The sequence below is a fragment of the Stegostoma tigrinum genome, chromosome 6 (genome assembly GCF_030684315.1).
Source record: "Stegostoma tigrinum isolate sSteTig4 chromosome 6, sSteTig4.hap1, whole genome shotgun sequence".
In the NCBI taxonomy this organism is placed as follows: Eukaryota; Metazoa; Chordata; class Chondrichthyes; order Orectolobiformes; family Stegostomatidae; genus Stegostoma; species Stegostoma tigrinum.
The window spans coordinates 59,842,240-59,867,443 of record NC_081359.1 but is presented as its reverse complement, the minus strand read 5'-3'; the positions used below and the strand labels follow the sequence as shown (position 1 = coordinate 59,867,443).

Below are 25,204 nucleotides of genomic sequence, written 5' to 3'. Positions count from 1 at the left end.
ATCATGGACATGGACTTTTAAAAGGCTTTTGAGACAGTGCTTCACATCAGGCTTGTGAGCAAAGTTATTGGTCTTGAAATAAAAGGGACAGAAGTAAAGTAGATACAAAATTCGCAGAGTGAGAAAAAAACAGTGAGAGGCTCAATAAATATTTTCCTGACTGAGGGAGGGTGTATTTTCCAATGAGAACCCGAGTCACCGGGTGGTGTCAGGTAACCTTTATTGAAGATAAAAAAGTGTGGAACTGGATGAACACAGCAGGCCCAGCAGCATCTCAGGAGTACATAAGCTGACGTTTCGGGCCTAGACCCTTCATCAGAGAGGGGGATGGGGTGAGGGAACTGGAATAAATAGGGAGAGAGGGGGAGGCGGACCGAAGATGGAGAGAAAAGAAGATAGGTGGAGAGGAGAGTATAGGTGGGGAGGTAGGGAGGGGATAGGTCAGTCCAGGGAAGACGGACAGGTCAAGGAGGTTAGTAGGTAGGAAATGGAGGTGCGGCTTGGGGTGGGAGGAAGGGATGGGTGAGAGGAAGAACAGGTTAGGGAAGCAGAGACAGGCTGGGCTGGTTTTGGGATGCCGTGGAGGGAGGGGAAGAGCTGGGCTGGTTGTGTGGTGCAGTGGAGGAAGGGGACGAACTGGGCTGGTTTTGGGATGCAGTGGGGGAAGGGGAGATTTTGAAGCTGGTGAAGTCCACATTGATACCATTGGGCTGCAGGGTTCCCAAGCGGAATATGAGTTGCTGTTCCTGCAACCTTCGGGTGGCATCATTGTGGCACTGCAGGAGGCCCATGATCGATATGTCATCTAAAGAATGGGAGGGGGAGTGGAAATGTTTCACCACTGGGAGGTGCAGTTGTTTATTGCGAACCGAGCGGAGATGTTCTGCAAAGCGGTCCCCAAGTCTCCGCTTGGTTTCCCCAATGTAGAGGTAGCCACACCGGGTACAATGGATACAGTACACCACATTGGCAGATGTGCAGATGAACCTCTGCTTAATATGGAAAGTCATCTTGGGGCCTGGGATAGGGGTGAGGCAGGAGATGTGGGGGCAAGTGTAGCATTTCCTGCAGTTGCAGGGGAAGGTGCCGGGTGTGGTGGGGTTGGAGGGCAGTGTGGAGCGAACAAGGGAGTCACGGAGAGAGTGGTCTCTCCGGAAGGCAGACAAGGGTGGGGATGGAAAAATGTCTTGGGTGGTGGCAGTCGGATTGTAGATGGTGGAAGTGTCGGAGGATGATACGTTGTATCCGGAGGTTGGTGGGGTGGTGTGTGAGAACGAGGGGGATCCTCTTTGGGCGGTTGTGGCAGCACAACGTCGCCACAACCGCCCCAAGAGGATCCCCCTCGTTCTCACACACCACCCCACCAACCTTCGGATACAACGCATCATCCTCCGACACTTCCGCCATCTACAATCCGACCCCACCACCCAAGATATTTTTCCATCCCCACCCTTGTCTCCTTTCTGGAGAGACCACTCTCTCCATGACTCCCTTGTTCGCTCCACACTGCCCTCCAACCCCACCACACCCAGCACCTTCCCCTGCAACCGCAGCAAGTGCTACACTTGCCCCCACACCTCCTCCCTCACACGTATCCCAGGCCCCAAGATGACTTTCCATATCAAGCAGAGGTTCACCTGCACATCTGCCAGTGTGGTATACTGTATCCATTGTACCCGGTGTGGCTTCCTCTACATTGGGGAAACCAAGCGGAGACTTGGGGACCGCTTTGCAGAACACCTCCGCTCGGTTCTCAATAAACAACTGCACCTCCCATTCGCGAAACATTTCAACTCCCCCTCCCATTCTTTAGATGACATGTCCATCATGGGCCTCCTGCAGTGCCACAATGATGCCACCCAAAGGTTGCAGGAACAGCAGCTCATATTCCGCTTGGGAACCCTGCAGCCCAATGGTATCAATGTGGACTTCACCAGCTTCAAAATCTCCCCTTCCCCCACTGCATCCCAAAACCAGCCCAGTTCGTCCCCTCCTCCCGCTGCACCACACAACCAGCCCAGCTCTTCCCCTCCCCCCACTGCATCCCAAAACCAGCCCAGCCTGTCTCTGCCTCTCTTACCTGTTCTTCCTCTCATCCATCCCTTCGTCCCACCCCAAGCCGCACCTCCATTTCCTACCTACTAACCTCATCCCACCTCCTTGACCTGTCCGTCTTCCCTGGACTGACCTATCCCCTCCCCACCTCCCCACCTATACTCTCCTCTCCACCTATCTTCTTTTCTCTCCATCTTCAGTACGCCTCCCCCTCTCTCCCTATTTATTCCGGAACCCTCACCCCATCCCCCTCTCTGATGAAGGGTCTAGGCCCGAAACGTCAGCTTTTGTACTCCTGAGAAGCTGGTTGGCCTGCTGTGTTCATCCAGCTTCACACTTTATTATCTTGGATTCTCCAGCATCTGCAGTTCCCATTATCACTGATACAACCTTTATTGAAGCTTTATTTTCAGGACAACTTCATTTCTCCAGGGCAATAAGGCATACATGGAGCTTCAGAATGGCTTAACTAATGCAGTTTAAACTTAGACTGCACATGCCTCCCTTTGCCTACTATTGGTCAGCAACATTGAGTTATCCCTTTGTAATTGGCTCTTTAATACACCATTTTATACAGTTCAAGCTTGACTCAGCAATTTCAATATATTTCCAATTAAGCTAATAATATCACTGAATGGCAGAGATGGACAGGCTTGTGATCCACCCCTGGTCCTTCATGATGTTTCCCAGATACTCTTATCTCTCGCCTTGAGACTTTTCACAATGGATACTGTATTCAAATAACATTGGTCAGCTGCATCATGTTAACTGCCAGTTAGTTGGATACTTGCCTAACATTTCAGGGTCTTTTAAATTCCTTCAGGAAATACAAAAGAATATTGATTTTTGATCAGTTCCAATAAAGTTACGTGTTTACACCCAATGTTAGAATTCTTTAGCTGACCAGTTGTGTCTCAATATGTTCATTCAGCCGACTTCCAGTGTCTACTAATTTCTGTACCTATGATTCATTTCTTCTTGTAATGATATGGGAGGCTGCTTTACTGTCTGAAACTGGTTTGAATCTTTTCCTCTAATCCTATTAATGCATTGTTGAATATAGGTGGATCTATAACTACTGTAGAATCTATTATCTGAAGAATCTTAACTAAAACCTACTTTTAGTATTGTAACAGAATAATTAAATAGTTTGAGAGAAACAACTAATTAGTATGAATTATTCTTATCTATGTTTTGATGCGTATGCAACAGCAGCTGCACATTCTATCTCAGTCCAGTAACCTTATCTACAGAGCTACTGTTGTTCTACTTGTGAAGACTACATTAAGCAAATATTTTCTCAGGGTCTCTAACTGCTTTCAGCCATGTTCTGGTGCATTAGCCATTGGCAGCCATCGGCCATTTTGTGTTATTCTGTCATGGGCAGCCCTAACAGAAGGTATGAGGGAGGAGTTCCTCGGGGGTCAGTACTGGGACACTTTCTTTTCCAAATAAATCTGTTAATGATCTAGATTCTGCTGTGTTGGGGACAATTTTGCAGATGAATTGAAACCTGGAAACGTAATGCCTGAGGGAGTGAGAGAAAGCCTAAACGGAGTAAGATAAGTTGATGTATTAAGCAAATAGGTGGCAGATGAAGTTTAATTCAGAGAAGTGTGAGGTGTTGCATTTTGCTAGGAAAACAAGGATATACCATATAAGGGATATAATACTTAAGGGATGGGGTGTGTGTGTATGTGCATAGATCATTGATTGTGATAGGGCAGGTGGAGGGAGCAGTTAATAAAGCGTAGAGGTTCCTGGGTTTCAAAAGTCAGACCATACAGCACAAGAGCAAGGTTATTATCCTGTAATTACAGGAGATAGCCACGGGGCCTCAGCTAGAGTATTGTATGCAGTGCTGTGCACCACACCATAGCAAGAATGTGAACACAGTGGAAAGAATACCGAAGATGTTTACAAGAACAGTTTCAGTGAGGAGAATCTTCAAATATGAGAATAGATTGGAGCAATTTGACTGTTCTCCTTTGAGAGGAGGAGAAGGGAAAGGGCAGATTTGATAAATAGATTAATTTAGACCATTGTTTAGAGATTGTCCCAGACCAGAAGTGTTTGGATGAAGCCTTGAGGAAATTATTTGAAAATGTCTATCTTTAAACTTAAGTATGTGAGCATTCTAGGAACAGGCTATCATTTTCCCAATTATAGGTCAGATCAGAATTAAATTAAGATGATTGAAGTGTTACAGAAAGAGATTGTTTTTGGCAGAACCATTTGAAGGGGGCATATGGGTATGTGTTTTGTGGTTAGTTATATTTTATCATGTGTTTCAAAATCATTAACTTACATTATGTGTAAACAATTTATACCTTTTTTTACCTTAAGTTCTTTCGGGAAATAAACTCTGTTTTATTGCTAAAACCAAATCTGAAACATTTTGTGTTTATGTTTCAGTGGGCAATCACTTCGCTGTAACCAAATCAAAACCAAAAAAATGATCTATCAAGCCCAGATTACAGTCTGAGATCTGGCCTGTCCAGTAATAACATCAGCTGAGACAATACTTCCAAAATCAACAAAGTTGGATCTGTCAAAAAAAATGTTATTAAGCAAGGTCATAAATTTCATGAGCATTTTGCAAACTCAATCTGAGAAGGAACATTCATTTCCGTTATTGCTTGTGTAATGCTGCTTTCGTAGCCTTAGTGTGTCATAGCAAGTACCTAAAGTATAAAGTAAATGGTATGAGAGTTCAGCTGTGGGTCAATATGTTTCTTTAGATAAACAGGAGCATTTTCCACTTAGTGATATAAAGGGTGTTACCGCTTTTGCAAAAATCAACATTTTTTACTGCTTAAAATCGTTGAAAAGGCTGCAAACACAAAACCTGCGAGTCACCTTTGTCAGTGCAAAATAATATTTTTATATTAAGTATGAGAATTTGCACAATAAACGCATAATAGCGGTTGATACTGCTGCCTCACAACACCAGCAACTCAGGTTTGATTCTGCCCTTGGGTGACAGTCTGTGTGGAGTTTACATGTTCTCCCTGTGTTTGCGTGGGTTTCCTCTGGGTGCTCCATTTTGCTCCCACAGACTAAAGATGTGCAGTGTAGATGGATTGGCTATGCTAAATTACCCCATAGTTTTCAGGGATGTGTAGACTAGGTGGGTTATAGGGGAATGGGTCTGGGTGGGATGCTCTGAGGGTCAGTGTTGACTTTAGATTAGATTCCCTACAGTGTGGAAACAGGCCCTTTGGCCCAACAAGTCCACACCGCCCCTTGGAGCATCCCACCCAGACCCATCCCCCTATAACCCACACTCGCCTGAACGCTACGGGCAATTTAGCATGGCCAGTCCACTTAGCCTGCACGTCTTTGGACTGTGGGAGGAAACCAGAGCGCCTGGAGGAAACCCACACAGACACGGGGAGAATGTGCAAACTCCACACAGACAGTCGCCCAAGGCTGGAATCGAACACAGGTCCCTGGTGCTGTGAGGCTGCGGTGCTAACCACTGAGCCACTGTGCCGCCCACACCGTGCAGTGACTTGTTGGGCCAAAGGACCTGTTTCCGCACTGTAGGGATTCTTTGATGACAAATCTTTTTGAAGGACTTTGTTGGCGAGAGTTGTCCTTGTTTTTCAGTCCTTTTAATTAAAGCTCCAATTTTTTAATAACTAAACTAAATTCGAAATACTGACAGATAATATATTAGTGTCATGGAGTATCTCACATATTATAGTAATTTGAACATAAAAGCTGCCAATTAATTATGTTTCCAATTTACCAAAAGAGATTAATTGTTTTCCTGGGTTGGCCACTGAGAATAAGAAAGTGAACATTTTCAAACATTTCCCAAGCATATCCCCAGCCAAGCTGCATTTTAGCATTTTGTTCCCTCAAGGCTGAATATGTAACACTATGTGTGCATGATTTAAATTGGTATTAAGACCCACGTCCTGTTCCCTCAATCCACTTATAACTAAGCTTCTAATCACCCAATTTCTCTTCCTGGTCCCCATGGCAGGTGCTAATATAAATGATTCCCAGTCCTCAGGTGCTGGACAACTTCCTTTCAATCTGTCATCACAATTTAAATTACACCTTTTTGCAGCCAGTAGACTCAAAAATATTTACAATGTCCTGAAATTATCAAATATTTTACTGGTGCTTTGCCTTTGGAGAGACATAAATGCTTTGTTTTAGAATTAGAGGTATTTTATGATCCATGGCCATGTGTAAAAAAAAGGATTGCAATTCTTCCACATGCTTGCAGGATGACCCATTGGAGGTAGAATTTCTGCTCTGTCCAAAGAAGGTCATCAGTGTAAGAAGAGCAGAGGAATAGGAGGGGTCTATCAACGAGAGGGAGGAAGTTATTTCCAATGGATCTTCCTGCTTTTCAAGCTCTCGGAAGGATTCAATAATAGTCAGTGAAAGTAGACCTGGTGAGACCAGACATCCTTACTTGGGGAATGGTGGAACATAGTCTATCTGGGAGGCCAGACAGAATTGGAAACCGGCAAGACCCTGTCTTGACCCTAAAGTAAATTTATTTTACTATCTGAATGTAGTCAAGTTATAAAGGGGACCGTGAGATGTCATGCAAACAACTGCACCTGCCAGTCGTGAAAAATTTTAACTCCCCCTCCCATTCCTCAGACGACATGTCCATCATGGGCCTCCTGCAGTGCCACAATGATGCCACTCGAAGGTTGCAAGAACAGCAACTTATATTCTGCTTGGAAACCCTGCAGCCCAATGGTATCAATGTGGACTTCACAAGCTTCAAAATCTCCCCTTCCCCCACTGCATCCCAAAACCAGCCCAGTTCTTCCCTTCCCCCCACTGCATCCCAAAACCAGCCCAGCCTGTCTCTGCTTCCCTAACCTGATCTTCCTGTCACCCATCCCTTCCTCCCACCTCAAGGCGCACCTCCACTTCCTACCTACTAACCTCATCCCACCTCCTTGACCTGTCCATCTTCCCTGGACTGACCTATCCCCTCCCTACCTCCTCACCTATACTCTCCTCTCCACCTATCTTCTTTTCTCTCCATCTTTGGTCCGCCTCCCCCTCTCTCCCTATTTATTCCAGTTCCCTCTCCCCATCCCCCTCTCTGATGAAGGGTCTAGGCCCGAAACGTCAGCTTTTGTGCTCCTGAGATGCTGCTTGGCCTGCTGTGTTCATCCAGCTCCACACTTTGTTACCGTGAGATGACAGATTGGACTGATAATGTCTTTCTAGGGTGCTGGCGCTGGGGGTTCATGCTCATATCCTCTGCACCAGACTCTAAATTTTCAGCCTCTAAGCATTTGTGAGCACTTATATTCATTCTAATAGCCTGAGTACTTTGTCATTAAGGAACAAAACAAGCTACCCTGATAGTACAGGGAAGCACTAATTTGGAATATAACTCTCCATGCATTTGTTTTTAGGGTCATTAGTTTTATTGTTGATTTTCAACAGGAGGGTGACTGTAATAAATTGTGGCAAATGTGAGGTTATGGCACTGGCTCTTTATTAATGCACTGAAGAACTAATTAGGTAAGATTTGTGGTCAAATTGTGGACGTAGCCACAATTAAATTGGAAGAGAATGATAACAATGAGGAAGGGCTTAAGATATTGAGACAACTTTCACCAGAACAGAAAAGCTTAAGATCAAACTTCACAGAAATTTCTGGAATTATCAAAGGCTTTCAAACAGTGAGTAAGGAAAGGCTATTTTGTCTTGTGAGTCAGTGGTTTAGGATTATCAGTTTCATTTTAAGGTGTTTATTAGAATAAGGAGAAACATGTCTATGCAAGCAACAGCTGGTATGGAATCATTTCAGGGAATGATTGATGTCAACTTCTTAATATTGTGTGAGGAAAACTAGATAGATGTTCGGAGCTGAGGAAGATACAAAGCTACAAGTAGAGAGTAGAGCAGTGGGAGTAACTTTGAATTGCTACAGCAAAGATTTGGTTCGGACGTAATAGGTTGAATATCTTCCTTCTATAACATTAACCTCTGATGGAGTCCCACAAACTATGCTGCAGAGTATCAGGCAGAATGTTTACAACCCATGATTAAGTTAAAATCCAGATGTCACCTTTGACACCATGGATAGTACTACTTTGTAGCCCAGAATTTCCACAGTGTAAGGAAGAAAGATTGGACTGTTCTTACTGTATTCCAGTAACTGTATACACAGCAGCATTATCAGAAAGCTGGAAGCAAACTGGCAGACTCAACAGAACAAATAAAAAAGGGTAAGAAAGTGGATAAAAAAAACACGAACACATCACATTGTTTAGTCCAAACAACTAAACCGCCAAACTTTCAACCAATTTAATATATTTGCAAAAAACACATTGATATTTGAACTCTTTTTAAAGAAAGAGTAACGTTTAATTTTTGCAGACTGCTCGCATTTGTCATTCTTTCAAGTATCTTTTTGTAAAACTATCAACTCAGCAACATAATCTGGTGCTTGTGCCAGCTGTTAGCAAGTACACAACAGAAGCAGTAACCTAATGTTACAGTTATATCAGTTTTAGAAAAGCAGGAATTTTCTGCAATTAAATATTGGAAAGACTGAAGATTACGACCCACTTCACCTGCCTGCGGATCTGAAACCCTTTTGCCCCTCTACAACATTCCTAGCCCACCCTGGACCTGACACTCTCTGCCACCCTGGGCTTGATTTTTCTTCCCCTGTTCCATACACTCCGACCTTTCCTTGCTCTAGTTCCCATCTACCCAACCCCTGCTCCAGTCCCGAACATTCTTGCCCCAATCCATTGCTGGGCCTGGCCTCCCTCTACTCCACTGTAGACTCGAACACCCTTTTCCAACAGCCGTACTTGATCCCCTTCAATCCAGAACCACCATCCCATACCACGGAAAAACCCAACTGTTCTCTGCATGGGACTATCATGGGACTAGCATCCTGAACTCTATACTAATGATCTGAGGATTTAGATTCGTATTCTCTCATGGCATAATTTCTCCTCTGTGAAGCCATGCTGACTTTGCTTGATCATATTATGTACTGCTAAATGCTTGCTCTTTTATCCTTTATAGCCTCTGATGTTTTCCAATAACAATTGGTAAGCTAGCTGGCCTACGGATATCTAATTTTTGTCTCCTTTTAAAAAAATGTTACATTGGCAGTTTTACAATCTTCTGGGACATTTCCAGAATGCAATGATTTCTGCAGCATTACTACCATAATATCAACTATCTTTGTTGCTACTTTCATTAGTATCCTAGGATGCAACCTATGCAGGCAATTTATGGGCCTTGAATCTCATTTGTTTCCCTTGTACTTATTCTCAAGTGATAATTATTGTATTTATGTTCTCTCCTATTACTCCTTGATTATTAAGTATTATTAGAATACCGGTAGCATCTTCTGCTGTGAAAACTAATGCAAAGTATTTATTCGAATCCCCATTATTATTTCCTCAGTCACATTCTCTTCCTTTTTATATATTTAACGATGCTCTCATTGTCCATTTTGATATTACTTACAATTTCACTCTCAAAGTTCATTTTTCTCCCTCTTTATATTTTTGGGTCATCTTTTGTTGGTTTTTAATACTTTCCCAATCCTCTGGCTTACCACTAATCTTTGCCATACTGTATTTTTTTGTTCCTTTTTTCTTTCAAATTGACGTTATCCCTAACTTTCCTCGTTAACTATGTTTGGCTTATCCCGTTCTTAGAAACCTTCTTTCTCATTGGAGATGAGCAAATTTGAAAGCCAACATGTTTTTAACCAAAATAATGCACAAAATATTTCTAAGAAAGAATGGAAGATTCAGTTAAAAACTAAATGGCCACAGGTTTAAAGAGGGCACAACAACAGAGAGACATGGCACAAATCTATGAAGGTGGCAGAGAAGTTAATAATACCATTAGAAAGGTGTCCATCATTTTATTGAAGGTATTGAGTATAAAATAAAGGAAGGTATGGAGCACATTAATTAATTATCCTGGGAGTGCTGGGATTGACAATGCATTATTGCTGAGTTTCATTGACTTCAGTTTTCTGAGGACTACTAAATGCCTGATGTCAAGGGCAGTCCCTCTAACATCCCCTTTTGAGTTCTGGCCTACGGTCCATCTTTAGGTCAAGGCTAAAATAAAACCAAGAGCAGAATGGACCTAATGAGATTCAATAAAAACCAAAAGAACTGTGGATGCTGTAAATCAGGGACAAAAACAAAGTTGCTGGAAAAGCTCAGCAGGTCTGGCAGCATCTGTGAAAGAGAAAACAGTACTGAGGAAGGGTCACCAAACCTGAAATGTTAACTCTGTTTTCTCCTTCACAGATGCTGCCAGACCTGCTGAGCTCTTCCAGCAACTTTGTTTTTGTTCCTAAAGGGACTCAAACTGAGCGTTGCCAGTTGTTACTGCTTTGTAAGCGCCACTTGGTAGCACCAGCAGTATCACTTCCTGTAGCTTTGTTGATGATCAAGTGTAAATTGATGGGGTGTAAATGTTGGACTGTATTAATCTTGCTTTCTGTAGACAGGACACACCTGGACATTTTGTTTTTGTGTTGGGCAGATGTGAGTGCTGCAGCTGTACTAAAACAAATGAAAATGGTGTGAAAAATTGTTTACATGTGAGTTGGTGACCCCCAGGTGAAGTGCAGCCTATAATTCAGTAGGACTATGACAACTTTACCTCACATATAAGAGATCAGTTGTACCTGAAACTGTCAGGACACAGACGGTCTGCCGTTTTATTTTGAAAGATCTCCTACTACACACACAAATATTTAAAACTAAAAATAGGGTTTTTAAACGTGTCTGAAAGGGTTGTTTTAGGGTGAGTCTTGAGACAAGGGAAAGAAAAGGAACTAGCATACACGGGTACACATTACACCCAACGTGTAGATCAACCTTTTTTTTCAGATGTAACATCATCTAATCTGACAACTATGGAAGTATCTGTAAGGAAAACAAAATGACAAGTGTTGGGAAAGTGTTGTGATCCCCCCTTCTGAGCATAGCTTCAGCTGAAATTGTAGAAATCGAGGTCCGAAGCCAGCCGCTGCTTGTCAGTGTATTTTGCGAACTGACACGGGAGGGATGCTGCGAGCGTTTGTACCCTGGGGGAGACGGTGCTCCACAGGGCTGGTACATCGCGGTGTTTCCCCGGGTTATGTTGGTATGTTGGCGGGGTGATCGTGCGTCGGGCTCGCATTACGTTTGTCAAAGAGAGGGGAGTTGGCAGGAGAGCTGGGCTGTGAGCACGGCTCTGTCTGAGGGAGATAGTGAAATCTCTGAATAACCTGCACCAATGCTACCACCACAGACGTACAACTGGGGCGTAGAGACGCTTTGGTGAGTCCCTTGAATACTTCTTTAAAGTTAGCTGCGGAAAATTAGAAATTCTATTTGAATCAACGTTTAAAAAAGCCAGTAATATTTATACTGCCAGTTTTGTATTCAATCGGAGGATAATTTTCGGAAATTGGTGAAGATTAGCACAGAAACAGTTGAAATACATGGTTACTACTCGACAGACTGATTCTACTTAATGTAACAGCCAATGATCATCTTGTACTGTATTCTTGTATCCAAAAGGCAAGATATAATAAAAGTGATATTGTCAACAAAGTAGGGTAAATGAGATCACATCAGACTGAAAAACTTTCCTAAAAACAGAATAAATGAAGCTAATGAAATCGTACAAATAAACTTTTAACATTTAGTGAATGTGAAAACTTTAGAACTTTTTTAAAAACTACATAATTTAACATAAATGCAAGCAAAGTGATACAATTTGCAATAGAAAGCCTAAATATAAAACTAAGGATTTGTTGTTTTGCTGCTACCAGAACATAATTTTGAAAACAAAAATAGGAGCAAAGGTGGGTTACCTGTAACTGAAAGTTGTCAGGCTGAGAAATATACAGTTTATATATTATGGTTTATCTCACTTCTGAGGTAGATTAACATGCATTGAAGTTAATGTCAGAGGCTCAATTTGAATATTCAGTCACCTGTGGTAGGTAAGGTCTAAATTCTCATTGTGGAGCCCTCTTGTGGCCTTTCTTGGTGCATAGGGAATGTAAAACAAAAGGTCTTCAAGTTTTATTGTACGTTTGCGCGTGTTCCTCGTCCAATCCTCTGCCTACTAGGTTGGCGTAGCAGAAAATTTGCTGTGGTCTTGTGCTGCAGTATTGCTAGCTAGGCCAGTGCTTCCCAAACTTGTTCCCTGGTGTGACCCCATTGTGAGTCTTGAAAAATGCCGAAAGCCCTCTTAACACACTCACCTTTAACTTACCCAAAAAGGCGGCCATCTGGACAATTTTGGAAGGGTACAGTTGCTCCAAAAAATTGCTAAGATCATAAAGTTATTCCACAATGGAATAGAAGGCTAATTGTGATTTATGTTTGAGACCTCAATGGAACAAATGAGATTTGTGTTCTGGCTCCAGTCCTCTTCAAATTCCTCTTCACTTGTGTCCAACAGTATTCAACTAGACATCGCCATTGATGATACAAAACTAAGAATCAAGGGCCAATTGTAGAGTTCATTTGTGTTGTTAAATTATGCTAACGTGCCAGCTCTTTGAGTACATAAAGAAGTTACAAAGGGATAGAAAGAGATTAAGTTAGTGGGCAAAGGTTTAGCACAAAGGAGTTCGGTGTAGGAAAGTCTGAAATTGTTCATTTTGGCAGGACAAATAAAAAAGAAGCATATTTTCTAAAAGGTGAAAGATTGCAGAGCTCTGACATGCAGAAAGATCGAGATGCCTTATGCATGAATCACAAAAGGTTAGTATTTCAATGAAGCAAGTAATTAGGAAACCTAATGGAATGTTATTATTTCTTGTGAAGGGAATTAAATACAAAAGAAGGGAGGTTCTGTTTCAGTTGCGTAGGAGATTTGTGAGACCATATCTAGAACATAAGGATGCAAGAAATAGGAGCAGAAGTTGACCATCCAACTTCCCAAGCCTGTCCTACCAATCAGTACGACCACAGCTGATTTGCCCAGGGTCCTACTCCTCTTTTGTGCCAACTCCTCATGGCTTCAACTGCCCAATATTTCAAGAATCCATCTACTCCCTCTTTAAATACTTTCAGTGATCTGGCCTCCACAGCTCTTTGGGGTAGGGAATTCTAGACATTTGCTACCCTCAGAGAAGAAATTCTTTAGCATTTCAACTTTAACAGAGGGTCATGGGTCTTCAGAACTCTCTTCCCTAAATGGCAGTGGAAACAGAGATGTTGAATATTTTACAGCAGTAGATACATTGTTAAACAAGGAGGTGAAATGTATTCAGGAGTAGGTGAGAATGTTGAGTTGTTAGATCAATCATGATCCTGTAGAATGGTAGGGCAAACAATAAGGCATAGGAACTAAAGTAGACCATCCATCCCATTGAGCCTGCTCTGCCATTCAATGGATGATTCGATAATTGTCAAGAGATAACGGGAATTGCAGATGCTGGAGAATCCGAGATAACAAAGTGTGGAGTTGGATGAACACAGCAGACCAAGCAGCATCTTAGGAGCACAAAAGCTTTGGGCCTAGACCCTTCATCAGAAAAGGGGGATGGTGGGGGCGGGGGGGGGGGGTGTGGACCGAAGATGGATAGAGAAGATAGGTGGAGAGGAGAGTATAAGTGGGGAGGTAGGGAAGGGATAGGTCAGTCCAGGGAGGACGGACAGGCCAAGAGGGCAGGTTGAGGTTAGTAGGTAGGAAATGGAGGTGCAGCTTGAGGTGGGAGGAGGGCATAGGTGAGAGGAAGAACAGGTTAGGGAAATGGGGACGAGTTGGGCTGGTTTTGGGATGCGTTAGGGGAAGGGAGATTTTGAAGCTTGTGAAGTTCGCATTGATACCATTGGGCTGCAGGGTTCCCAACTGGAATATGAGTTGCTGTTCCTGCAACCTTCGGGTGGCATCATTGTGGCACTGCAGGAGGGCCAGGATGGACATGTTGTCTGAGGAATGGGAGGGGGAGTTAAAATGGTTCGCGACTGGGAGGTGCAGTTGTTTATTGTGAACTGAGTGTAGATGTTCTGCAAAGTAGTGCCCAAGCCTCTGCTTGGTTTCCCCAATGTAAAGGAAGCCACAATGGGTACAGCGGATGCAGTATACCACATTGGCAGATGTGCAGGTGAACATCTGCTTGATGTGGAAAGTCATGTTGGGGCCTGGGATGGGGGTGAGGGAGGAGGTGTGGGGGCTAGTGTAGCACTTCCTGCGGTTGCAGAGAAAAGTGCCGGGTGTGGTGGGGTTGGAGGGCAGTGTGGAGCGGACAAGGGAGCCCCAGACAGTGTGGTCTCGCCGGAAGGCAGACAAGGGTGGAGATGGAAAAATGTCTTTGGTGGTGAGGTCAGACTGTAGATGGCGAAAGTGTCGGAGGATAATGTGTTGAATGCGGAGGTTGGTGGGGTGTTATGTGAGGACTGGGGGATTCTCTTTTGGTAGTATTGCAGGGGCAGGGTGTGAGGGATCAGTTGTGGGAAGTGCAGGAGACATGGCTGAAGGCGTTCTCGACCACAGCGGGGCGAAAATTGCGTTCCTTGAAGAACGAGGACATCTGGGATGTACAGGAGAGGAATGCCTCATCCTGGCAGCTAATGCGGCAGAGGCGAAGGAATTGGGAATAGGGCATGGAATCTTTGCAGGAAGGTGGGTGGGAGGAGGTGTATTCTAGGTAGCTGTGGGAGTCGTGGGCTTGATGGGCCCAAGCTATGCCTGCCTTTTTGTAGGCTACATGAAACAGTCCCTCTTCTGTACCTACACTGGCTCTAAACCCCACCTCTTCCTCCGTTACATCGATGACCGTATTGGCGCCGCCTCGCGCTCCCCAGAGGAGCTCGAACAGTTCATCCACTTCACCAACACCATCCACCCGAACCTCAAGTTCAGCTCGACCATCTCCAACACATCCCTCACCATCCTGGTCCTCTCTGCCGCCATCTCAGGCAAACACCTAAAAACTGATGTTCATTTCAAGCCCACTGACTCCCACAGCTACCTAGAATACACCTCCTCCCACCCACCTTCCTGTTCCTTCGCCTCCACCACATCTGCTCCCAGGATGAGGCATTCCACTCACGTACATCCCAGATGTCCTCGTTCTTCAAGGACCGCAACCTCCCCCCGGTAGTGGTGGAGAATGCTCTCAACTGTGTCTCCCACATTTCCCACAACACATCCCTCACACCCCGCCCCCGCAACAACTGCCCAAAGAGAATCCCCCTCATTCTCACATACCACCCCACCAACCTCCGGATACAACGCATCATCCTCTGACACTTCCACCATCTACAATCCGACCCCATCACCCAAGACATTTTTCCATCCCCACCCTTGTCTGCCTTCCGGAGAGACCACTCTCTCCGGGACTCCCTTGTCCACTCCACACTGCCCTCCAACCCCACCACACCCGGCACCTTCCCCTGCAGCCGCAGGAAGTGCTACACTTGCCCCACACCTCCTCCCTCATCCCCATCCCAGGCCCCAAGATGACTTGCCAATGTGGTATACTGCATCCACTGTACCCGGTGTGGCTTCCTCTACATTGGGGAAACCAAGCGGAGGCTTGGGGACCGCTTTGCAGAACACCTCCGCTTGGTTCGCAATAAACAACTGCACCTCCCAGTCGTAAGCCATTTAACTCCCCCTCCCGTTCCTCAGACGACATGTCCATCCTGGGCCTCTTGCAGTGCCATAATGATGCCACCCGAAAGTTGTAGGAACAGCAGCTCATATTCCGCTTGGGAACCCTATAGCCCAATGGTATCAATGTGGATTTCAGAAGCTTCAAGATATCCCCTCCCCCACAGCATCCCAAAACCAGCCCAGCTCGTCCCTGCCTCCCTATCCTGTTCTTCCTCTCACCTATCCCCTCCTCCCATCTCAAGCCGCACCTCCATTTCCTACCTACTAACCTCATCCTGTCCCCTTGACCTGTCCGTCCTCCCCGGACTGACTTATCCCCTCCCTACCTGCCCACCTATACTCTCCTCTCCACCTATCTTCTCCTCTATCTATCTTCGGTCCACCTCCCCCTCTCCCTATTTATGTCAGAACCCTCTCCCCAACCCCCTCTCTGATGAAGAGTCTAGGCCTGAAACATCAGCTTGTGTGCTCCTAAGATGCTGCTTGGCCTACTGTGTTCATCCAGCTCTACACTTTGTTATCTCGATATTTCTCAATTCCACTTTCCTATTTTTTCCCTATAACCATTGATTACTTTGCAGATTAAAAATCTGTTTGTCTCATCCTTGAATATACATAATGAATCAACCACAACGACCTTCTGTGGTAAAGAATTCCATAGATACAACCCTCTGAGAGAAGATATTCCTCCCCATCTGCCATAAGTACGTGACCCCTTATTCTGAGATTATACCTTCTGGTCCTAGTCCCTCCCACACGGGGAAATAACTTTTTAGCATCTAACCAGTCAAATCCTCTATGAACCTTGTATGTTTCACTGAGGTCATCTCTTATTGTTCCATATTCCAACGAGTACAGGCCCAATCTACTCAACGTCTCTTCATAAACAGTCTCTCCATATTTGGTATTAGCCTGGTGAACCTTCTCTGGATTGCCTCCAGTGCCAGTATATCTTCCCTCATGTAAGGGGCCCAGTATTGCAACTGTACCAATTGCCATCCCAGTATCTTGCTGCAGCAGTTCATACCACTGTTAAGTAGCCCACACATGTTAAATGTAACATTGGACCACTGATAAGAAAGGGCAGGAAAACTGTGCCTCTGTTAGTTAAAGACCAATGACATTTCTTGAGAGGCCAAGTGGCCTATTTCTGCTCCTAATTTATATGTTCATACATATATTTTCTGGAGGACTTTTTGCATATTCAGGTTTCTAAACTGAACATGGTTTACGCAACTGGATCAGGTTAGATGTGCGCAATGGAACATCTCTGATTACTGAAGTAGAAACAAAAGGAAAATGCTTGCTTTTAATGACGCAATAAGATTGAACTAAACAAAAGCCTATACAACTGAATTAACAAAATATAGAGCTGGATGAACACAGCAGGTCAGGCAGCATCAGAGGAACAGGACAGCTGACTTTTTGAGTCTGGACCCTTCTTCAGAAGAAGGGTCCAGACCCAAAACATCAGCTTTCCTGCTCCTCTGATGCTGCCTGGGCTGCTGTGTTCATCCAGCTCTATATTTTGTTATGTCAGACTCTAGCATCAGCAGTTCCTACTATCTCTCCATACAACTGAATTAGAAGCTTTTAACTTACTAAAAGATGCTCTTAAAAAATTGTAATTTGCACAGTGTCAGGCTTAATTAACTTTATTTTACCTAATATGAAGCCATTGTACTAATGTGCTTAATGAAGTAAAAGGCATATACATGTTTCTTCATTTGATTCTTATATAATTTGCTTCTGTGGTGCTTCGTTTAATGAAGGCATCAGCCCTGGTCCAGTTGCAGCAATCTGACTTCTAAATCTGTAAACTCTATGCTCAGTTTCCACTCAAGGCATTTGGAGATGCCTTCTTTTGAATTAGATATTAAACTGATGCCAGACTGCTCACCCAGGTGAAAATAAAAGGTCCCATGAAATGATTCAAATAAGAGAAAAATAGTTTTCCATGGAGTGTTACCAACATCTATGCCTCAGCTAACAACAATTTACTTATAACCCATGCATTATCTCATTGCTGTTTGTGGGAACTGGCTGTGTATGAATTAAATGATGTATTTCCTACATTATATCAGTGACTTGAAAAGCACTTCATTGCATTTAAAGTATTGTGGAACACCCTATGGTCAGGTAAAATTCTATATAAAAGCAAATCTTTAAAAATCTGCATTGTAAAAATATAGGCCCATAAATATCAAACTAGCAAAAGGGTAAAGAATAGTAATGCTGTACAGGTGACAATTATTACAAATACTCATAATTTATATACATCTTAACAAAAGTACTATATTAACATTTTTAATGAAATTTTTGCTTATGTTATGTTGAGATGCTATGGGGAAATCTTAGGCGGGTCCGAGTGATGTAACTAAGGCGGGATTTGTAGCAGAATTGGTTGAGAAGTTTGCTGAGGCCTATTTCAATGTTGTTGCATCTTTTATGGATCTGCCAAGCGATGAGGTGAGTCTCTTGATTAGCAACAGCAAGTTGCCAATTATTGGGGATTCTAACATGATAAACACTTTATTATTGGTGCAAGTCACCTCATTAATACTCAGCTTCTATCTTACCAAATGTGCCGGACAAGCTAACATTCTCAACATGAAATTCACCGAGGGTAACGAGTGACTTTGGTGCATTGTTTGCTCTGAAGTGCCTCCATCTGGACACTTGGCATCGACATCTCAAAGCAAGCTCTATGGGCATTGGCCACATGCACCCCTCATCACCGGACTTTATCATCCAACATGTGCCAACCTCTAAGAACCATCATGGTCCATCTCCAGTCCATTTACCTGATGCTTCTGCACTTTGATGCTGTAGAGTTAGTGGTACACTGGCAACTGTATTCATGACACTGCACATTCAGAGACATGGACCCATCTCTTCGTGTGGACCAAGCTGCATCTCTTGGCTCTTCATTCATTGCCACAGAGCTAGCTCACTCTGGGCCTACCTGATTGGTCACAACATATGTGCCTTGCATGGCATTGCCTTGCCTTTTGTGATTGTCCCCTCAGTAGTGATTATATCATTTTTTATCTTGCCTTGCTGTTTAGCACAGAAACAAAACCTGAAAACTTCTAATGGCTGTCGAAAGGTATCAGTCAAATCAAGGGAGATAGCCTTCTGTCTGGGTTCAGGAATAATAAATGAAAGGCAGCCACTGATTCCAGCTGATGGGCATGACCATGGTCAGTCAGCTGCTCAGGGTGGTCAGAGACAGGAAGGTCTGCCTCACTCTGGCCTGTTTTCCTTCTGCAATAGGAGAGAGACAGGTATCACATGAAATGAGAACGAATGATTTTAGCGAAGATGGGGAGGTGCCCTGAGGAGGTGACTAGGCAGCACAGAGGGCTGCAAAACTGCAGTAAGCCATCCTTTGTCAGAACTCAAATCCTCTTGCAATCAAGGCAAATATACCATTTTGCCATTTTAGTGGCTTTCTGCATCTGCCTGTCTACTTTCATGGACTGGTGTACAAGGACCATCAAGGCGCCTTTGCACATCCATACTTCTCAATGTGTCATGATTTAAATAATCCTCTTCCTTTCTGTTTTTCACACTGAAATGTACAACTTCGCATTTAACTATATTGTACTTTATCTACCATGTGTTTGCCCACTCACTCGCCTTTGGGTCTCCTTGAATCCTCCTCACAGCTCATAACCCTGGCCAGTTTTGTGGCATCAGCAAAATTGGAAATGTTGCTTTTGGTTCCCTCACCCAGGTCTTTAATATATATCCTGAGCAGCTGGGGCCCAAGCATTGATCCTTGTAGTACTCCATAGTCACTGCTGGCCGCTTGCTAAAAGACCCATTTGTTCCAATTCTGCTTCCTGCCTGCCAACCAGTTCTCGATCATTACCGATACATTACCTCCTATCCATAAGACCACAAGACCATAAGACATAGGAGTGGAGGTAAGGCCATTCGGCCCATCAAGTCCACTCCACCATTTAAATTATGGCTGATGGGCATTTCAATACCACTTCCCTGCACTCTCCCCGTAGCCCTTGATGCCTTCTGAGTTTGAGAATTTGTTGATCTCTGCCTTGAAGGCATCCAACATCCTAGCCTCCACTGCACTCTGCGGCAATGAATTCCACAAGCCCACCACTCTCTGATTGAAGAAATGTTGTCTCATTTCAGTTTTAAATTTACCCCCTCTAATTTTAAGGCTGTGCCCACGGGTCCTAGTCTCCCCGACTAACGTTAACAACTTCCTAGCGTCCACCCCTTCTAAACCATACATTATCTTGTAAGTTTCTATTAGATCTCCCCTCAACCTTCTAAACTCTAATGAGTACAATCCCAGGATCCTTAGCCATTCATCATACGTTAAACCTACCATTCCAGGGATCATCCATGCGAATCTCCGCTGGACACCCTCCAGGGCTAGTATGTCCTTCCTGAGGTGTGGGGCCCAAAATTGGACACAGTATTCCAAACGGGGCCTAACTAGAGCCTTATAAAGCCTCAGAAGCACATCGCTACATTAATATTCCAACCCTCTTGAGATAAACGACAACATTACATTCGCTTTCTTAATTACGGACTCTACCTGCAAGTTAACCTTTAGAGAATCCTGGACCAACACTCCCAGATCCCTTTGCACTTCTGATTTGCAAATTTTCTCACCGTTTAGAAAATAGTCCATGCCTGTACTCTTTTTGCCAAAGTGCAAAACCTCACATTTACTCATATTGAATTTCATCAACCGTTTCCTGGACCACTCTCCTAAACTGTCTAAATCTTTCTGCAGCTTCCCCACCTCCTCAGTACTACCTGCCTGTCCACCTATCTTTGTATCATCGCAAACTTTGCCAGAATGCCCCCAGTCCCTTCATCCAGATCATTAATATATAAGGTGAACAGCTGTGGTCCCAACACTGAACCCTGCGGGACACCACTCGTCACCGGTTGCCATTCCGAAAAAGAGCCTTTTATCCCACTGGAGTCGTTGACAGTGTAGAGGGCTGTTGTAGGCTGCAGCGGGACATTGACAGGATGCAGAGATGGGCTGAGAGGTGGCAGATGGAGTTCAACCTGGATAAATGCGAGGTGATGCATTTTGGAAGGTCGAATTTGAAAGCTGAGTACAGGATTAAGGATAGGATTCTTGGCAGCGTGGAGGAACAGAGGGATCTTGGTGTGCAGATACATAGATCCCTTAAAATGGCCACCCAAGTGGACAGGGTTGTTAAGAAAGCATATGGTGTTTTGGCTTTCATTAACAGGGGGATTGAGTTTAAGAGTCGTGAGATCTTGTTGCAGCTCTATAAAACTTTGGTTAGACCGCACTTGGAATACTGCGTCCAGTTCTGGGCGCCCTATTATAGGAAAGATGTGGATGCTTTGGAGAGGGTTCAGAGGAGGTTTACCAGGATGCTGCCTGGACTGGAGGGCTTATCTTATGAAGAGAGGTTGACTGAGCTCGGTCTCTTTTCATTGGAGAAAAGGAGGAGGAGAGGGGACCTAATTGAGGTATACAAGATAATGAGAGGCATAGATAGAGTCGATAGCCAGAGACTATTTCCCAGGGCAGAAATGGCTAGCACGAGGGGTCATAGTTTTAAGCTGGTTGGTGGAAAGTATAGAGGGGATGTCAGAGGCAGGTTCTTTACGCAGAGAGTTGTGAGAACATGGAATGCGTTGCCAGCAGCAGTTGTGGAAGCAAGGTCATTGGGGTCATTTAAGAGACTGCTGGACATGCATATGGTCACAGAAATTTGAGGGTGCATCCATGAGGATCAATGGTCGGCACAACATTGTGGGCTGAAGGGCCTGTTCTGTGCTGTACTGTTCTATGTTCTATGTTCTATGTTCTATCCCAACTCTCTGCCTTCTGTCAGACAGCCAATCCCCAATCCAATGCAATTTAACCTTTCTGATTAACTTCATATGAGAGTCCTGAACAAGAGCTTTCTGAAAATCCAAGTACATCACAAACACAAGTTACCCGTTACACGTTCTTCTGGTTACATCCTCAAGAATCTACACTTGTTAAATTGGATTTGCATTTCAGAAATCCATGCTAGCTTTATCCAATCCTGGAAATGCTTTTCAATATTCTGTTGAAATATTGTTTATCATAACTTCTATCATTTCCATCACTGCTGATGTTAGACTAACTGCTCTGTAATTCTCTGATTTTATTTTTCCCTCCATCTCCCTTTGTAAATAGTAGGGTTACATTTGCCACCCTGCATTCTGTAGGAACTACTCCAGAGGCCATAGCAGTTTGGAAAATAAGCACTTCTACATTCCAAATATTTCCAGGATCACTTCCTTTAGTACTCTAGGATGAAGAATATCAGGCCCTGGTGATCTGTTGGCTGCCAGGTGAAGAGAAAATTGCTACATATTTCAAAAGTCATTTCATTGCATCTATCTTGCAAATGATGCTCTGTAGAATATTAAAATCCCTACTCGAAAGAAATCAGTAGCCTCTTTACCATTAGTGCCCTTGCTCTGATACCAGTGATATTGATCACTTGCAGTATTAAAAAAATTACTAGGCCTCAGAGTGAACCCATGAACCTTTCAGGGTCAACGGTGAAGTTCTGGCCATGCATGTATTGGTCTTGTACTTGAGAATGTCCTCCTCCCAGTAGAATTACAGCCCCAAAATCTCTGCAGTTTTCAATTTATACTTCATCCCAATGCTGTAATAAAGTAAGATCCTGCTAAATTATGACCAGCATAAATTAATTTCATGGTGATTCTTGTGATAATGGAACATATTATTAGCTTGCAGAGCGAGGAAGCAAGAGATATGAAAAGTCCACATATTTTCATTGATGTGGCTATTTATGGAAGTTTGCATGCAGACAAAAGAAACAGTTTAAATTCCAGTGACATAAAAAAGAAGTGCTGGAGAAATCCACAGACCCAACAGCACCTGTAGAGAGAGGAAGAAAATAAACTTTGAGCCCTATTACCCTACTTCAGAAACAACATCCCAGTACTGGCTTTTGCATTCAAAAGATGTTGAAATAGCTTCATGGAGGCTGGTATCCTGTCACCAAGTCACTCTTTATTTACATGTGCACAGCACATGGACTCTGACCAGCTAGCTCAGAGCCAGTCCCTATAGTGAGAAGAATCCCTTTACCTTCTGGCAGCCACTTCTCCCTGATTTGCCCAGGTTAACAATCACAGTGAGCAAACTCATACTCAATGGGTCTACCTGGCCAACCTCATTCTAATCATTATATCCCTCCTTGCCAGGTCTGGGGATGTAGGCCTGGTCTTATACTTGTAGCTTCTCCTGGGACATTTTCACTGCAGGTCCAGTTCCTCCAAATCTGTGTACCAGACTGTAGTCTACCTCTTGCACGTGGAGTGCCTCAGAAGAAATTCCTCTTTTTCTTCAGGTGGTAATGGTATCAAGGCTGTGACATCGGCTACGTCCATCTTGAAGTCTGAGGTTTCTTTGACGTTAGATGAAAGTGAACAACCCACAGATTCTAATAGCTTTTCTGGCTACTCTGAGGAGCCAGTTATGTTTGCTCTTGCCTTATTTGTGAAGTAGCAGCTTTCATGTGATCCACATGTCTTTTCAGGACTGCCTCACCTACCTGACCTTTGTATATCATGGGACCTGACCTCATGTCGACCTTCCCTTTTACCCAGGTAATGACTTTTTCTGTGGTTTCAGCACCAAACTTCGTCCCCTGAGTAAATTGTTCTTTCTCACTTAGAGGAGGCACATGGCCGACATTGGTAACAAAAACGGAAGTTGCTGGAAAAGCTCAGCAGGTCTGGCAGCATCTGTGATGCAAAAAAATCAGCGTTAATATTTCGGCTCCCATGATCCTTCCTCAGAACTGACCGACATTGGTGTTCCTAACACCCTTTATAACTTGCCCCCGCCATGTTTGGGAATTTCTGGTTTAACCTTGTGTGGAGTCCTCTCCCCATTAGTAACTCTGCTGGAGCTATCCTGGTAATTGTGTGAGGACCTATAATCAGCCAGGGGTCCCTGATTGGACCAGCCTAACAGCCCCAATCAGGGAACTCATAATCTATGAGCTGGCTGACCTCATTACAATCCTTACAGGGAGCATGTTTTGTGCTAGTAACTCAAAAGCTACATTTGCAGGATTGTCTTAGAATCTCATAAGTTGCTCACTGAAGCATTTGGATAGCCATTGTTCTTGTTCTGCCAACTGACTGATCATGAAAATTGTTCCTTATGAGTTTGGTGGGCAAATACTTTGAGAAGAATGAAAGGAAGGAGAATATTGAAGAAAGTAAAATAGATAAATACTTAGATTGTCAATTGCTCATTTAAATAACTGATTTAAACAAAAGATGCATCAGATGTTAAAAATGGTAAATCTCATACTTCGAGAGTGAACTCCATCATTGAACATCTCCACTGATACATTACATTAATTGTAAGAGACCACATTTTTTTTTATTTTGGACTTTACATATTTTTCCTCACTGTTTTTCATATTATTTGAGTCTTGCTAAATTTCTTTGTGTCTGTTTGTGTGTGTATGTATGGAATTTAAAAGGGTGATGTTTAAATTAGCAATTTATTTTCCTTTATTATGCCATTGGCTAAGGAGATCAATCTGGGCATAGTAATGAGGTTTATTCTTGTCAACAACACCCCACCATGCTCCAATGCCAACATTTCCATGTTGGGCCTGCTGCAGTGCTCCAGTGAGGCTCAGCGCTAGCTGGAAGAATGGCATCTCATCTTCCACTTGGGGACACTTCAAGGCTCAATATCAAGTTCAATCATTTTACAACCTGAACACCTTCTTCTCTGTCCTTTACCCAGCCCACAGCACAGGCCCTGTCATGACTTAGACTGCTTTTAGCACAGACAACACATTTTTACTCACTCATTACCTCCATTATTAGCTTTTCTTCTTCTCTGGCTTACTATCAACCAAAGTTACGTTTGTTTAGCTAACTTTCTTACTCTCTCTGGACTCAGTCTCCCTCTATCCTTTCTCACCCCACCTCTATCATCATCATCACTTATTTAACTACTATCAGTTCTGAGGAAGGGTCACTGGACTTGAAATGTTAACCCTGCTTTTCCTCTACAGGTGCTGATAGACCTACTAAGTTTTTCAAGCAATTTCTGTTTTTGTTTTTGGTTGAATGGGTCATTGCTTTTTCTTCCCTATCACACACATACTTTTATTCCCTTTGTCAAGAATTTATCCAACTCAATCATCACGATTCTCCGGTGAAGAGAATTCCACAGCCTAACAACTCTCTGAGAGAAACTAATTCTCTTTATCTCTGTTTCACATGGGAGACCCCTTCTTTTAAACCCATGTCCCTTAGTCTCTGCCGAAGGGGAAAGAAGTTTTCAGCAACTCTTCTCAGCTCTCCTCAAGATCTTATGTCTTTCAATATGATCACTCTCACCATTCTAAATTCTAATGGACAGGTCGAACCTGTCCAATTTTTCCTTTATAAGATAATACCTTCATCTTAGAAATCTGCACTGCTTGCAGATCCTTATATAATAGGGAGACCAAAACTGCGTACA

At 43.6% G+C, this 25,204-nt stretch overlaps 1 protein-coding gene across 1 annotated transcript in view; it reads left to right on the top strand.

Annotated features, from left to right (window-relative positions):
- The first annotated feature begins 11,116 nt into the window (after window positions 1-11,116).
- aff3 (AF4/FMR2 family, member 3) overlaps window positions 11,117-25,204 on the top strand; it is a 194,360-nt gene continuing 180,272 nt past the window's right edge. Inside the window, exons 1-2 of the mRNA XM_048533102.1 lie at window positions 11,117-11,366; window positions 23,247-23,316. The gene's annotated coding sequence lies outside the window, so the exon portion shown is untranslated. The remainder of the gene's footprint in view (window positions 11,367-23,246; window positions 23,317-25,204) is intronic.